Below are 16,981 nucleotides of genomic sequence, written 5' to 3' on the forward strand. Positions count from 1 at the left end.
GTGTGGGAGCAATAAATTAGGCTTTTCAGAAGGAAGTCCATCACTGAAGAAGTTGGGCCAGAGGGAGATCAGGCCAGATGGAAGGAAGAGTAGCAAACCAACATCTGGAAAGGCGAAAGCAGCCCATCAAAGCCTCAACTAGAAAGGCAGGGCAAAGGAGACGGCCAGGGATGGGTGAGGGTGTTTTGGGAGCAGCTGGGGAAAGAGTAAAGTACAAATGAGTAAACTATGGAGATTTGGAATAAGTACCCTGAAAGGCAATATCCTTTGTAGCCCAGAGTACCTCAAGGTGATAGAAGCAGAGTCTTAGAGAAATAGAGCCAGAACAGATAATAGCCTTCTTTAGGCTGGGTGTGGTGGCTCATGCCTGTAATCCCAGCACTTTGGGAGGCCAAGGTGGGTGGATCACGAGGTCAGGAGTTCAAGACCAGCCTGGCCAAGATGGTGAAACCCCATCTCTACTAAAAATACAAAAAATTAGCCAGGCATGGTAGCACGTGCCTGTAATCCCAGCTACTCTGGAGGCTGAGGCAGAGAATTGCTTAAACCTGGAGGGGCGGAGGTTGCAATGAGCTGAGATCGTGCCACTGCACTCCAGCCTGGGCAACAGAGCGAGACTCTGTCTCTAAATAAATAAATAAATAAATAAATAACCTTCCTTAATTTCAAATTGTCTCTCCTGCTTCCTCGGTACTGACCCAGGAAAAAGAAGTTTGGGATTAAGTTTGAAAGCTTTGGAATGGAGCCAATTTTAAGATAGAAGTTAAACTGAAAATCAGGGGCCTAGAGATTGGATAAACTTTGTGGCTAGGTCTTGCACTGCATGCTAGGCTTTAGCTTCTCCACGTGAAAGTAAGACCTCTCCCTAGAATATCTCATCTTTGCCTCCCCTCATCCCTGGAGCGTGTGGTTGGCCTAAAACGCAAGCATCAGGGCTACCTGATGTCTTCAGCAGCAGGCTCCAGTATCCCAGGGGATTTCAGACAAATGGCACCTTCCTACTCCTTTCATTATACCCAGGGATCAGGGCAGTCACATCTGCTGATGACCAAAAACACAACACTTGTAGGCTTCACAGGAGCTAATGCAGACCCAGTAGAACTGAAGTGGTCCATGATGAGAGACTGGTTGTGTGATCTGAAACTACCTGCACCAAGCACCTCACTGGCAAACAACTGTTATTTGCCATCTATAATTGTTTCAACCACTTTCCCAGAGGCAGGGAAATAGACCTGACTTTTAGAGAATTCCAGTCACATAGGAAACCTATAATCATTCAATATAGTAATTCTGGAATCCTTCAGGAAAAGTCATAGAGAACATAAGAGGATTCTGCACAAACATCAGAAGTATTATTTGTGCCATCTGACTTCTGGTACCCAAAGAGATTATATAGAATGAGAAAGCCTAAGATGCCTCCTCCCAGGGTATGGTACTATGAAGGCACTCAGAACCATGTTAACCCCTGCCTTACCTGTTCCCTTCTATTCTCACCTCAGACCCAACTTCCGTGGAGCCCACCCCAAATTAGCCCACTATACACTCAGGCTTTCATCCAATGAAAGTTGATGAGTCCTCTTGTTCAGGGTCCTTTAATTTGGTGACTCCTGCTCCATAGCATCCCAGTTCTCCATATCCCACGCTTAATATATCTAGGGCTTTGAACCTCAGAGACAGGAGTAAGATGCAAATGTGCGCTGGCCCCAGCCACCCAGAGCTGATGTTTGGATTGCTGAGACTCAGAGCAGAAAGCTCAGCCTGAGTCTGGTCCTCCTTGCTGCTCATCTTCTAGGAGCATTTGCCTCCCTGATGCTTCTCTTGCCATGAGGAAGTGTGACAAGCCAGTTTGCTGCTGGCACCTGCCACACTGCAGCAGAAACACCAACACTAATGGCAGATATAATCACAGTGACAAAGATGGCTTGGTCTACATGCAGAAGGCACTTGTCATCTCCCCAGGAGCCTCCTGGCCTAGGGCTCGACTCTGATGAGGTACCTGGCCCCTGGCTCACAGCCCACACTGTCCCAGTCACACACCAGACTCATCTGAATGGTTGACATTATCATTACTGTCATCACAATTTTTGATAACTTCATTTATTCATGCGAAGCACATTTACTGAGGACAAAACACGTGGTAGGTACTGTGCAAGATTCTAAAGGAGCTACAAAGATTAATAGCTTCAAGATATAGTCCAGAGGCAGAGAGAGATCAACACATCATTCCAATACAGGGTTACACAGAGTATTGCAGATGGGTAGATTCCCAGTGCCTAGAAAAAAGATACGACATAGTGAGAGCTCAGTATATGTGTTCTGATGAATATTGAATGAATGAGCATCTGAATGAATAAATGAATGAATGAATATACAAAGGGATATGGAATCTGAGAGTGGAGAAGACAGTAACTTTGCTGGAAATGAATCAAAGAAGTCTTCCAGGGGAGGTAATACTTAAGCTGAACTCTGAGAGCTGAAAAGGCAGCAAGCACAGTGTCCTTGTTAAAAGTGTAAAGTCTGGATCTACACTACCTGGGTTTGAATACCACCTTCGTGTGGTTTGGGGCATGTGTGGTTACTGAATTTCTTTGTGAATGCCTTAATTCTCCCATCTGTATAATGAGTTAACAATAGTAGCTCCTTTATGGAGTGGTTGTAAAGATCATATGAGTTATGTGTTAAGTGCTTCGTACACAGTTAAAAATTCTATACATGTCTGATAAATAAATACGACTGGTTAGGAGCTCCTCAGCCTACCAGGGTAGAAAGTTAAGGGTATGAAGAGCGCTCCAAACAATGTATGGGTATTGAGGTTTCCAACAGGATGACACCCTCCGGGAATGATGAGAAGGCAGCAGGGGGCGGGGGCTTGACACAGCATCCCGAGTATCAGAGTGAGTGATATATAGTGAGTCATTACTTCTTTAAACAAGCTTTTTATTTTGGGATAAGTTTAGGTTTATAAAAAACTGCAAAGGAGTCCTGACAGTTCCAATATCACACCCAGTTTCCCCTAATGGTAATATCTTAAGGGGACCCATTGTTTTTAAAGCAAGAGCATGACATAGGCATGTATTTTAGAAAGTTCATTGTAGCAGTTGTGAAGAAGAAGAATTCAAAGGAGAGAGACTTGGCCCCAGCAGACCCATGAAGAGGCTGTTAGCACCATCCCAGTGAGCAATGATGCAGTCAGGAAATGAGGTGAAAAGGCAGGCATGGATGTGAGAAAACTTCTGAATCAGAGCAGCTGCCAATGGATGCTCTGGAATAGAAAGAACCCAGAGTACGGTCAGGAGATACAGGCCCTGAACAGAGCAACCCTCTGTTTGGAGGCATTTGCCAAACAGCTAGCCATGAGACCTGGCATCCCTCACCAGGAATCTCTCTGAAGACCTCAGAAATCTGGCAGGTCTGGGGAGTTCAGATGGCTGTGCAGGGCCTAGGGTAGGATGGGCACTGACCAGAGCTCCTTTCCAGTAGCTTGGGCCCAAGTTCCATGCATTGCCCTAGTGCCAGAGGTAGCTGATGGGGCTCCCTTCAGTCACTCTTAGTAACTGGCTAGATATGCTCAGCTTCCTGGCCCTCATCTGGGGAAATGGGCCTACACAAGAACAGAGGAATTGGTTCAGATTCATCCCTGACCTTAGAGTGTTATTCATTTGTATTGAGAGGGAGTATGATGTGATGGTTAAGTATGGGTGATGGCATCGAGCAGACTAGGTTCGAATCCCAGCTCTGCCACTTAACAACTGTGTAACCTTGGGCAGGTTACTTAACTTTTCTGTCCTCCAATTTTCTAATATGTAAAAAAAGATATGATAATAGTATCTGCCCCAAAAGGATGATGTAATTATTAAATGAGTTAATTAATATGTGAAGTGCATGTATAACATTTCCTAGGAGATATCAGGTATGATGTTATGTATGTGTTTCAATCATTTGATTAATGTGCTTAAATTAAATGTGTTTAGGGTTAGCCCAGTTGAAAGCAAGCTTCAAATAAGCAGAGACTGTATTGCTCCCATTGTATGTTCAGTACATAGTATGGTACCCGGAACATAGTAATTACTATCAAGTATTATTATTGAATACTTTTTTAAATGAATAAATGAGTGGCAGTCTAACCCCAGGGTAGATGCAGTGTGCAGACACTAATTCAGCAGCACTTTGGAAGACCTGTTCCATGGCCAAACAGCTTCTAATTCAGTGTTTATAAATGTCCACTTAACATGTCAATATTAATACTAGATGGTTTTTTTAAAAAGTTAAAGGAGCAGTTTCACGCTTTGGGTCTGTTCTAGCTAGAGTCTGGCTATTAGACTCTAACAGAGCAGAAATGCATGCAAACCAGCTTTATAAAAGGTTGTTTATAGTGGACCAACACAGGGACAAAGAAATACAGTTGATATGCTCTGGAACTGGAAAGTCATCATGGAGCAACTCCCCACATTGCTCTCTCAGGGCCTCCTGAGTTCTTGCCTCTGCATTTATCTGCATGTCTGCTCCAGTCTCCTCTCAGTAAACTGGCTTCCTCTGTTTTCACATGCACTACTATGGCTGCCCCCAAATGGTTATTTCCTCTTTACCACAGTGCACATGAAGTTAGAAAGAATCTGATTGGCCCAACTTGGTCAAATGTTTCCTACTCCTGTATAATCATTTATGACTGGAAATAGGATTGAGGAAGAAAGAAAGCGCTGCCTTTTGGCAGAGAATATGTATGGGAAGAATGTGAAGAGCATCTCTAGAACGTGATCCTCTTTTCTGAAATTAAATAAAACTGATGAGTACTGTCAAAATATATGTGAACATGGGGCTGGGCATGGTAGTTAATGCCTATAATCCTTGCACTTTGGGAGGCCAAGGCAGGAGAATCACTTGAGGCCAGGAGTTTGAGACCAGCCTGGGCAACATGGCAGGACTCTGCCTGTATGAAAAATTAAAAAAAATTGTTGAGGCTCACATCTGTAATCCCAACACTTTGGGAGGCTAATGCCGGCAGATCACTTGAGCCCAGGAGTTTGTGCTCAGCCTGGGCAACATAGCAAAACCCTATGGCTACAAAAAAGTAGCCGGTCGTTGTGGCGCACGTCTGTAGTCCTAGCTACTCGGGGCCTGAGGCGGGAGGATTACCCGAGCCTGGGGAGGTCAAGGCTGCAGTGAGCTTTGTTCGTGCCACTGCACTCCAGCTGGATGACAGATACAGATCCTGACTAAAAAAGAAAAAAAAAATTAGTTGAGTGTGGTGGCACGCACCTGTAGTCCTACCTCCTCAGGAGACTGAGGCTGGGGGGTCACTTGAGCCCAGTTCAAGGCTGCAGTGAGCTATGATCACGCCATTGCACTCCGGCCTGGGCTACAGAGGGAGACTCTGTCTCAAAAAATTACATATATATGTGTGTGTGTGTGTGTGTGTGTGTGTGTGTGTAGATATATATGATATAATATATGTGTTTGTCAATATGGGTGGGATTTTACTTCTGAGTGTAGGAGGTAAACCTAGAAATTTACCCAGAGCCCTAGAAACACCCTTTTACCAGGCACTCCACCTGGGTTGGCTGGGTCCAGCTCCTGCCTACCTGGTTTCTGCTGCTTCTAAGCTCAGTTTCCAGAACTCAGAGGTCCCCGCTAGAAGGTCTGATCATGTCAGGAAAACAAGGGATCAAGAGCTGTTTTGGGCCACTTAACATAACCTGAGAGAGGAGACAACCTCTCCTAGATTTATGTCAACAGAAATGCACTCCCAGTATTGTCAGACCTCAAAAATAGGGCTTTAGGTGAAAGGCAGGGGGCTGGGTTTAGGGAAGAAACTATTCTAGGAACAGCATCCTGGGCTTTATATTAATTACATTTTGCAGTTTTTCCCCATGTTACATTCACTAACTATAATTGAGTCCTCACAGAAACCCTGCAGAGTTGATATTTTTATCCCTGCTGCATAGCTGAGAAAATTGAGGTTAGAAGAGGTGAAGTGACTGGTCCAAAGTCACACAATTAGCTGCTGATCTAAGAGTGGAACCCAGGCCTGTTGGACTCCCAGCCTGGAGTTCTGCTGTACTGCTCTGCCTGGCAATGGTTCAAGGAGTGAAATTGTATCTGGAGGAGAATATAGAGAAGGGCAAAGCTCACAGGTGGCCAGAGGTGCAGGGAGTTAACCAGTTTCTCAGTCCCTCAAGGACACATGGCCTGATGAGGCTGGTTGGGGACTGCAGAGAATGAGGAATCGATCTGCCGTTCCATGTGAAAATGGATTGTAGCCCCAGCCTGTGTGTGTCAATGGAGCTGATTAGCACTTGCGTGAGTCTCCAGCCATCGATTGGCAGGTGAGAATCGTTCTGGGAGCAGCAGGAAGCCAGTCCTCTCCCACTCCCATTGCCACCAGATTCTTCCCTCCACAGAGGTTTTCTCCCCATCCCTACTACCTGGAGTCTGCAGACCTCCTCCAAACCCCAGAGCTAATGGGTGCTCAGAGCCACTTTAGCTGCATCCAACCAAAGGTGGGGGCATAAATGATACCCACCTCACTTAGCCATGCTGGTTGCAGCTGGTAGAAGGACAGATGGCTTTTCAGGAAGGCACTGCCTGCTTGGAGAGTCCTGTGTGAGTGAGTGGGTGCAGGGTTCAGCTGGGTGCTTACATCATAAGATGAAAAAAGCAGAGACTCTGCCACATACTTATCATGTGACCTTGGGCAAGTCATTTGCCTTTCTGGGCTCCAATTGCTCTACGTGTATGGGATTAAAAATACCTTCCTCAGTAGATTGTTGAGGCCAGGCACAGTGTCTCATACCTGTAATCTCAACACTTTGGGAGGCTAAGGCTGGTGGATCCCACATAGTAGAAACTAAAAATGTTAGTTGGAAATGGACTCTCCACTGTCTTCAAGAGGCACTCTGGGGACCCCTGTCTGGTCCCACTTCTACCTCTCTTTTCATCATTTGAATGTTGAAGACAAGTGACAGCAAGAGCCTCAGTGTTTGCCCTAACTTGGGGCAGTTCTGCCTTCAAGGAAGCTCAGCCCATAGTTTTGGGTTGCCTTTTGGGGAGTGAACTGTCAAGTAACAGCAAGGGAACCAGACAGGCTCAGATTCATCAGACCACCAAGGTCCATCTGGACTTACAGGTTCTTTCTAAGCTTGGCACATGGTATCTGGGGAGTTTTCTGACATTCTTGTGCCTGCCAGAATAGGACCTCTTCCATTACCTCTAATTGTACAAAGTCCACATGGCAGACTTCCTTCATTAGTTTTCTCTCTTGTCCCTCCAAGGCTAGAACTCTCCCAATTGGCACTGACCCTGATCTCCTGCCTTGATCTTGCCAGACTTCTCCCCAGGGACCCGGACATGTCTACTGATGGCTGGCCTTCTGCTCCAAGTTTGTCAGGCCATCTGTTACCAGAGCTTGGCTTCAGCCTTGACAGAGTTAGGCTTTCCCAGAGGAAAACATCATCTGGAGTCTCTATACATAAAGAGTGTGACTAAAAATTATAAGCTCTGATACAGACCACTAGGGCTGTAGTGGCAAATGAGGATTGTGGTCAAGACCATGGACAGATGCCGTGGGATTTAAGGATGCCTGGGATTGAGGATGAACGTAGTGGGCTTGGCTCCATGCTGAAGAAATGGATAGGGGTTCATGTCACCACCATGGACAGACACCACTGGCTCTGTGTGTGTGTGTGTGTGTGTGTGTGTGTGTGTGTGTGTGTGTGTGTCTGTGTTTTTTTTTTTTTTTTTTTTTTTGAGACAGGGTCTTGCTCTGTCATCCAGGCTGGAGTGCAGTGGCACAATCACAGCTCACTGCAGCCTCAAACTCTTAGGCTCAAGCAATCCTCCCACCTCAGCCTCTGGAGTAGCTAGGACTATAGGCGCACACCACCACACCCGGCTAATTTTTAAATTTTGTGTTTTTTTGTTTTTTGTTTTTGTTTTTTTTTCGGAGACGGAGTCTTGCTCTGTCACCCAGGCTGGAGTGCAGTGGCGCCATCTCGGCTCACTGCAAGCTCCGCCTCCCAGGTTCACGCCATTCTCCTGCCTCAGCCTCCCGAGTAGCTGGGACTACAGGCGCCCGCCACCATGCCCGGCTAAATTTTTTTGTATTTTTAGTAGAGATGGGGTTTCACTGTATTAGCCAGGATGGTCTTGATCTCCTGACCTCGTGATCTGCCCACCTCGGCCTCCCAAAGTGCTGGGATTACAGGTGTGAGCCACCACGCCCAGCCTTTTTAAATGTTTTTGAAGAGACAGGGTCTTCCTATGTTCAATATCAGGCTGGTATTGAACTCCTGGTCTCAAGGGATCCTCCTGCTTTGGCCTCCCAAATGTCTGGGATTACAGCATGAACCACTGCACCTGGGCCCAATGCTTTTGAATAATTCACTTCACTTCACTTCAAAGCCCTCCTCCACCATATGACAAGCATTCACATCTCTAGAGTCATCGCCCACTTCTCCTGTGCACAAACCCTCTTCTTTTCCAATCAAAGAGGGCCATTTGTCATCCACAGCCTATCTAGGTGATTTCTCAGCTCTGTGCTTCTACAACTCTTCAGCTGCTGGCTGTTGAGGGAAGAACATAAGACTTGGAGTCTGAAGGGCAAGGTTGAAAATGTTGGTTATTCCATTTATGGGCTATATGACATCATTTATTTCATCTGCAAAATGAGGCAATGATGCTTGCCTGGTGGAATCATTCTTAATTCATTCAGCAAGTACTTGTTGAAGGAATATGCCCTGAAGCTTACCTGCATATGTGTGTGCATATGTGTACATGTATGCATATGCATGATAGGAAGTAATGCTGACGCTCCAGCATGAAGGGATGTACCCTGAAGACAAACACAAAGAACAATAGTAGATAGCATTTATTGAGTGCTCAGTGTATTTATTCGAGTGACTTCTATACTACAGCAGTGAGCAGACAAGACTGCCTGACCTATTGGAGTTTGCATTTATTTATTTATTTATGTATTTATTTTGAGATGGAGTCTCGCTCTGTTGCCCAGGCTGGAGTGCAGTGGTGCGATCTCGGCTCACTGCAAGCTCTGCCTCCTGGGTTCATGCCATTCTCCTGCCTCAGCGTCTCGAGTAGCTGGGACTACAGGCACCCGCCACCATGCCTGGCTAATTTTTTTGTATTTTTAGTAGAGACAGGGTTTCACTGTGTCAGCCAGGATGGTCTCGATCTCCTGACCTCGTGATCCGCCCGCTTCGGCCTCCCAAAGTGCTGGGATTACAGGTGTGAGCCACTGCGCCCGGCCTGGAGTTTCCATTTAATCTACATTCTACTCTTGCATTTTAATCTTCTGGAGATCTGAATCATAGGCTACATTTTGTTTTTTAAGAAAATCAATACATGTACATTGTTTTTAAAAGCAAACTAGTGCTACAAGTCTTGCTACAAAAACAGCAGTTCATATCCTAATCAAGTCTCACTCCCCAGAGCAACCTCAAAAACATTTGAGGCCAGATGTGGTGGCTCATGCCTGTAATTCCAGCACTTTAGGAGGCCGAGGTGAACAGATCATTTGAGGTCAGGAGTTTGAGACCAGCCTAACCAACATGGTGAAACCCATCTCTACTAAAAATACACACACACACACAAAAATTAGCCAGGTGTGGTGGCACATGCCTGTAGTCCCAGCTACTTGGGAGGCTGAGGCAGGAGAATCACTTGAACCTGGGAGGCAGAGATTGCAGTGAGCCGAGATCACACCACTGCACTCCAGCCTAGGTGACAGAGTGAGACTCCGTCTCAAAAACAAAAAGAAAAAACAAAAACCATTTGAGCTCTGCCTACTGGTATTTACCTCTGAATATCAAAATAATATACTTATAATGCTTGTTCTTGGTTTATTATGGAAGATAATAATTTAATAGTTTATATCACCCCACCCCCACTCCTCTCCTTTCTCCACCACTCCAGTATAGTTACCTCATAATTTTTTGTCAAATCAATATTCAGTGTTGGCCTTACTGATCTCACACACATGATTTACTGCTGAAACTAATCTTCCATTACCTTTCTTGTGCTGAGTTTTTGTTTTTCCTTATGTTAATGATCTTGTTTTTTGCTTTCTGCCATTTTCTTAGTTTTCCATATCTTTATCATGAATTCATCCCCAACTCTTCAAAAGAATGTAAAAATCTTCTGAATGCTAATTTCCACATGATGAAACACATCAGGCAAGCTATTAATTCCCCCGTTTTGTTCCCTTAAGGAGAGCTGGAGCCTTCCATCTCCCTCTGGGCCTTCTGCACAGAAGTTGTTCAGAGGATTCCCTTTGACACTTTTCTTGGGTGGGTCCCCTTTTCCTGGATCCCATGTATCTTTTCTTTCTTGGCTTAGTCTTCCATTTTAGTGAAGCACATCCTTATCTCAGTGTGATAGGGCATGTCCTTTACTGGCTTCCTGAGAAAGAATGCATGAGAAGAGCCGGGCACAGTGGCTCACGCCTATAATCCCAGCACTTCCGGACGCCGTAGTGGGCGGATCACTTGAAGTCAGAAGTTCGAGACCAGACTGGGCAACATGGCGAAACCCCATCTCCACTAAAAATACAAAAATTAGCCAGGTGTGGTGGTACGTGCCTGTAGTCCCAGGTACTTGGGAGGCTGAGGCACAGGAATTGCTTGAACCTGGGAGGCGGAGGTTGCCATGAGCCGAGATTGGGCCACTGCACTCCAGCCTGGGCAACAGAGCAAGACTGTTTCAAAAATTTAAAAAAGAATTCATGAGAAGTAAAATCTTGATACCTTGTATTTCAGAGAATTCTTTATTCTACCCTCACAGTTGGCTTATAACTTGAATGATATAGGAATTCTTTTTTTTTTTTTTTTTTTTTGGGGTTTCATCATATTGTCCCACTCTGTCACCAGGCTGGAGGGCAGTGGCGCGATCTTGGCTCACTGCAACCTCCACCTCCTGGGTGCAAGCACTTCTCCTGCCTCAGCCTCCCAAGTAGCTGGGACTACAGGCGCGCACCACCACCCCCAACTAATTTTTGTATTTTTAGTAGAGACGGGGTTTCATCATGTTGGCCAAGATGGTCTTGATCCCCTGACCTCGGGATCCACCTGCCTCAGCCTCCCAAAGTGTTGGGATTGCAGACGTGAGCCACTGAGCCCGGCAAATATAGGAATTCTTTAGACTTTTAAAGACATTGCTCCAGGACGGCTGTTGAGAAGTCCATTGCCATTCCTGATTCCACGCTATCCTTTGTGTGCACCCTCTCCTTTCTGTAAGGAAACTTTAAGTATTTTATCCATATCCTAGTCCATCTAAAATTTCATGCAAATGAGACTTGGTTTGGGCATATTTTTATATATTATATTTGTAGGTCTTTGGGTAAGTCTGTTTGTTCTAGAAACTCATGTCTTTTACCTCTGAGAAATGTTCTATTATTTCTGTGCTCTCTCTTCTCTCCATTTTCTCTGTTCTCTTTCTCAGTATCTAAAGGGTTTATTTTATTTTATTTTATTTTATTTTATTTTATTTTATTATGTTATTTTTTGAGAGAGAGTCTTGCTCTGTTGCCCAGGCTGGAGTGCAGTGGTGCCATCTCACTCACTGAAACCTCTGCCTCCTGGGTTCAAGCAATTGTCCTGCCTCAGCTTCCCGAGTAGCTGGGATTACAGTCGTGTACCACCACACTCGGTTAATTTTTGTATTTTTAGTAGAGAGTAGAGTAGTTTTACTATATTGGCCAGGCTGGTCACGAACTCCTGACCTCAAATGATCCGCCTGCCTTGGCTTCCCAAAGTGCTAGGATTATAGGTGTGAGCCACCCACCATGGTCAGCTAAAGATCTTTTCTCTACTCAGTTGCCCTAGTAAAAAAAATCCCCTAGTCTCCACCTGAGAGGGTGGGTATTCACCTGGCCATCAGTATTCTACAAACTGTGTCTCACGAGCCTAGGGTCTCATTGTTCAGACTGTCCCCTAACACAGCTGTTTTCATTATGTCACCTGCTTTCCACTGTGCCCGGTGTTTCTGAACTGAAGTATCCCTGGTTCACTTAAAAAAAAAAAATTATAGATGGGGTGTTGCTAAGTTGCCCAGGCTGGAGTGCAGTGGCTATTCACAGGCACGATCATAACTTACCACATTCTAGAACGCCCTGTCTCAAACGATCCTCCTGCCTCAGTCTCCTGAGTAACTTTGGTGGGTTTTTAAATATATATTTTTAATTTTTTTTTACTTTCTTGAGACAGAGTCTCACTCTGTCACCCAGGCTGAAGTGCAGTGGCACAATCTTGGCTCACTGCAACCTCTGCCTCCTGGGTTCAAGCGATTCTCGTGCCTCAGCCTCTCGAGTAGCTGGGGTTACAAGCATGCACTACCATGCTCGGCTAATTTTTGTATTTCTAGTAGAGGAGGGGTTTTGCCATGTTGGCCAAGCTGATCTCAAACTCCTGGCCTCATGTGATCCACCCACCTTAGCCTCCCAAAGTGCTGGGATTACAGGTGTGAGCCACTGCACCTGGCTTGTTTATTTATTTATTTATTTATTTATTTATTTATTTATTTATTTATTCATTTATTTTTGAGATGAAATCTTGCTCTGTCACCAGGCTGGAGTGCAGTGGTACGATCTCAGCTCACCACAACCTCCACCTCCCAGGTTTAAGTGATTCCCCTGCCTCAGCCTCCCAAGTAGCTGGGATTAAAGGCACGTGCCACCACACCCAACTAATTTTTTGTGTTTTAGTAGACACGGTTCCACCCTGTTGGCCGAGATGGTCTCTATCTCCTGACCTCGTGATCCTCCCACCTTGGCCTCTCAAAGTACTGGGATTACACGTGTGAGCCACCATGCCCGGCCTTATTTATTTTTAATTAGAAACAAGATCTCACTATGTTTCCCAGGCTAGTCTCAAGCTCCTGGGCTCAAGTCATTCTCCCACCTCAGGCTCCCACATAGCTGGCACTACAGGTATGTGCCACTGCGCCTGGCCTGGTTCACTTTTTAACTAGAATAAAACCTCCAGTCCTTGACAAGATATGGAAGATGTAGTTATTTGCCTGTGTATGTTATGGAAGGGACCTGGTTCTTATGCAGAATTTCAACCCATTCCCTTGTTCTTAGCCCATACCTCACTCCCACCTTCTGCAATAACTGGTGCCTCCAATATCTAATCTTTCCCTTGTCCTAGGTCTCCAACTGACTGACTTCTCACTGGCATCTTTTGCTATAGCACTTGGTATGCAGCTATCTCAGCTCTGCCAACCCATCGATCCACTTGCCATCTTCCAAAAATGTGTTGACATCTGTGGTCCACCATTGGCTTCTTTACATCGCTTTACTTTTATTTTTGTGAGGTTTGTTGAGGGAGCAGATATAAATGCATTTATTCCATCTGCCACGTTTAACCAGAAATTCAAAAACTGCGCTCTTAATTACTATGCTGAATTGCCTCTCAAATGCGACAGTACCTCTGGGATCCCATAGGGCAATGAGGATGAAATGAGATTACACATGTGAACATACTTTGTAAGCTTTAAAGAGCTATGTGCAATGAGTAAGAGGGTCTGTGTTAAATTCCCCACCAAAGTGCCCTCCGTTTTTCTCTCTGTTCTCTGATTCCTCCCATCTCCAAAGTACAGATCAAGCTTACCTCCTCCTGAGGCCTTCCCTGATCAACCCAGCTAACAGGGATGTCCCGGAGCTCTGACCACCATGAGATTCTCTTTCACCTCCCTTGGCCCTAAGCAGTGCTGCTTTGTTCTATTGTAAGCACAAAGTTACTAAGATGCATCTTCAAATGTAGTTCTGCTGGTGTACAAAAAAGAGCTTTCCTCCTTCCTACAGGCAGGGGACACAGGCTTGACTAAACAAGGATGCACTTTGGGAGCGGAGGAAGAAGGATTTTGTTCCTTGGGAAGTGAGTTTAGAAGACAAAAGTGGCTTCTGTTGCCCTGCAATCTGAGCTGTGGATGTGGCTCTCAGAGCCCACCTTCTTCCTCTTGCCTCCTCTGCCCTCCCTAGACCTCTCCTCTGGGCAGTGGAGCCCATGGCAGTGGCTGCACCAACAAGTCCATGCCACTGGCCAGGGGCTATGGTCCTTTCACTCCCTCACTCTTTCCAGAACTTTGATGTGGCTTCTGAGGGATTCAATTCATCTGTGGAGAGCTTAAGCCAGAATTGCTGTGGAAGATGGACTGGTCTCTGCCTAGAAGTGGTTGATCTTCACCTCAAAAAGATCCTGATCATTTTCCAAGAGACAAATTTCCTCTGACAGCCTTTCCAAAACATTCCATTAGAGTGAAATGTGCCATCTCTTGTCCCTTCCCTGACATGATTATTGAAAGAAACTGGGCTTTTCCCAGGGACTGAGGCTGCAAGAGGCTGCCTGAAGGTCAGTGCTGGTGTGTTGAAGCATCTCCGAAACACAAAGGTGCACAGACACAATCGTGCTCCCAGACTGCAGGGCACAACTCTTTGTGCAGCAGCAGTAGCACTCCCCTGCCCCATGTGTATGCACCGGAGCAGGAATCCATTTCCTCTGGATTCTTCTCTGTCCTTCCCAGAACCTTCATCTTTAGAGAGCCTTGAAAGTGAGGCCTGGGGGGAGGGGGGAGGGATAGCATTAGGAGATATATCTAATGCTAAATGACGAGTTAATGGCTGGAGCACCCCAACATGGCACATGTATACATATGTAACAAACCTGCACATTGTGCACATGTACCCTAAAACTTAAAGTATAATAATAATAATATAAATAAATAAATAAATAAATAAAACATTAAAAAAAAAAAAAAAAGAAAGTGAGGCCGATTTGGTTGGAAACAGCCAACCAGGGCAGCGAGGTGGAAGAATGGCCAAGGAGAGAAACACAGACAATGAGGAGGTCATGTCACTCTGATTGCCCCCACCCCCGCTGCAGATTGTCCCAGGGCTTAGGATCCCTCTCCCCTACTTCTTTTTGTATCTGGAGCTGTGTTGCCAAATACAGGAGCTGCTAGCCATGCATGGCTATTGAGCACTTGAAATATAACTAGTCTGAGTTGAGATGGGCTAAAAGTATAAAATACATACGGGAATTTAAAGACTTAGGAAAAAAGAATGTAAGATAGCTCATGGCCGGGCGTGGTGCCTCACGCCTGTAATCCCAGCACTTTGGGAGGCCGAGGCAGGTGGATCACGAGGTCAGGAAATCGAGACCACGGTGAAACCCCGTCTCTACTAAAAATACAAAAAATTAGCCGGGCGTGGTGGCGGGCGCCTGTAGTCCCAGCTACTCGGAGAGGCTGAGGCAGGAGAATGGGGTGAACCCAGGAGGTGGAGCTTGCAGTGAGCCGAGATCGCGCCACTGCACTCCAGCCTGGGCGACAGAGCGAGACTCCATCTCAAAAAAAAAAAAAAAAAAAAAAAAAGATAGCTCTGACCATAATGACAAAATACTTGCATTTTGGAAATACTGGGTTAAATAAAATCTATAATTAAAATGAATTTCATCTGCTTCTCTTTATTTAATTACACTTGTGGCTCACATTATGTTTCTGTTGGTCAGCACTGGTCTAGAGCCTGCCATGATCCAGACTGCTTGACGGGGCCCTGATTCCCTATTTGGATCTTGTCATTTCTTTCCACAGAAATGAGACCCTTGTCATTCTTAGAGTCCTTTGTTGAATGGAATAAGAAATGGAATAATGCCATATCCACCTGATGGGGACATCACCTCCTACCTGGATGGTCAGAGGACTCCTATCCATCCCACTGTTCCTTCTGGTTTGGGGCCCAGAGGTACAGAGCCCTCCCTCTCCCCCACAACCTCCGTATCCATTTGGATTGAAGTACCAGCATGGGCTGGGCCTCGAGCCTAGACAGGCCCAAAACTCTCCAGGAAGCCCCCTCTAGGCTGTGCCTGCCCTGTCTGGTAGCATAAAGCCAGGTGGCCCCAAATGCCTGTCTTATTCTTCTCTTATTTTTCCTCCTTCCCTCTTATCTGTCCTCTCCTCCCCCCACCCTTCTCTTCTTTTTTAAAAGTCTAATTCTGAGCAGCCGGCTGTGTTCAACCTGACTGGTTTGTTATGGCTTATAATCTGCGCCAGGATTAATTAGCTAATTACTGACAAACGTCCGCTGGCAAGATTCTGCTCCAGCTTGTCAGCTTGAAGTGTTTAATTATTTTAATCATTTACTTTCATCTTCAAAATGTATGCTGCCAAGAGAGTTGCAGGGCATCTTTTAATTATGATTTGGGGTTTCTGCTGGGCTGTGTTCTGTTCCTGAGGACAGGGGACATTATTTATTTATTTATTTTTTACCAGTCTTCCACCAAAGCCTGAACATGCTTCTACTCCCAGGGCCTCCACATTCCACGGATGGCTGATGGAGAAGAATCCCAGGTCATCTATGGACACCTCTCTTTCTGTATCCCCAGAACGTGATGTGCACAGGTGCATAAAGGAAATTTAAATTTTGTGAGTACTATTATGTGCTGAACATCATGCTAGTTGTTTTTCTATTTTATTTCACATTTGTGAGCACAGAATATGGAAACAGCCTGAGAACTGGACAGAGAGGCCTGGGGTGATCAGCGGGGTGAAAAAAGTAAGAAAGGGGTTCTTTTATTGATTGACTGATTGATTTCTATGATATGAATTAATTATAGTAAACTGAAGTCATCTTAAATATCAAGCTCTGTGAATTGTCACATATACGTACACCATCACCCAGTCAATGTGCCCTAGAGGCTCTGTAATGCCCACTCCCAGCTTATTCTTCCCAACAGTAACCACTTCTGACTTCTATCACCATAGATTTGTTTTTCTAGTCTTCACTCTTATGTAAATAGGAATCTGCAATATGTTCTCTTTCTTTTTTTTTTTTTTTTGAGATGGAGTTTCACTCTTGTTGCGCAGGCTGGAGTGCAATGGCGCTCTCGGCTCACCGCAACCTCCGCCTCCCAGGTTCAAGCAATTCTCCTGCCTCGGCCTCCTGAGTAGCTGGGATTATTGGCTTGCGCCACCACAC

The 16,981-nt window shown here is 45.5% G+C and overlaps 1 long non-coding RNA gene across 2 annotated transcripts in view; it reads left to right on the forward strand.

Annotated features, from left to right (window-relative positions):
* LOC131384128 (uncharacterized) overlaps positions 1-16,639 on the forward strand; it is a 29,561-nt gene extending 12,922 nt beyond the window's left edge. Inside the window, exons 3-4 of one of the 2 annotated variants that reach the window (XR_009214684.1) lie at positions 16,276-16,404; positions 16,498-16,639. This is a non-coding gene — a long non-coding RNA (uncharacterized LOC131384128). Of the gene's footprint in view, positions 1-16,275; positions 16,456-16,497 lie in introns of those variants that run through there. The other variant, XR_009214683.1, reaches the window with a different exon arrangement.
* Positions 16,640-16,981: the final 342 nt, after the last annotated feature.

This window comes from Hylobates moloch, unplaced genomic scaffold (genome assembly GCF_009828535.3).
Source record: "Hylobates moloch isolate HMO894 unplaced genomic scaffold, HMol_V3 SCAFFOLD_8, whole genome shotgun sequence".
NCBI classification, from domain to species: Eukaryota; Metazoa; Chordata; class Mammalia; order Primates; family Hylobatidae; genus Hylobates; species Hylobates moloch.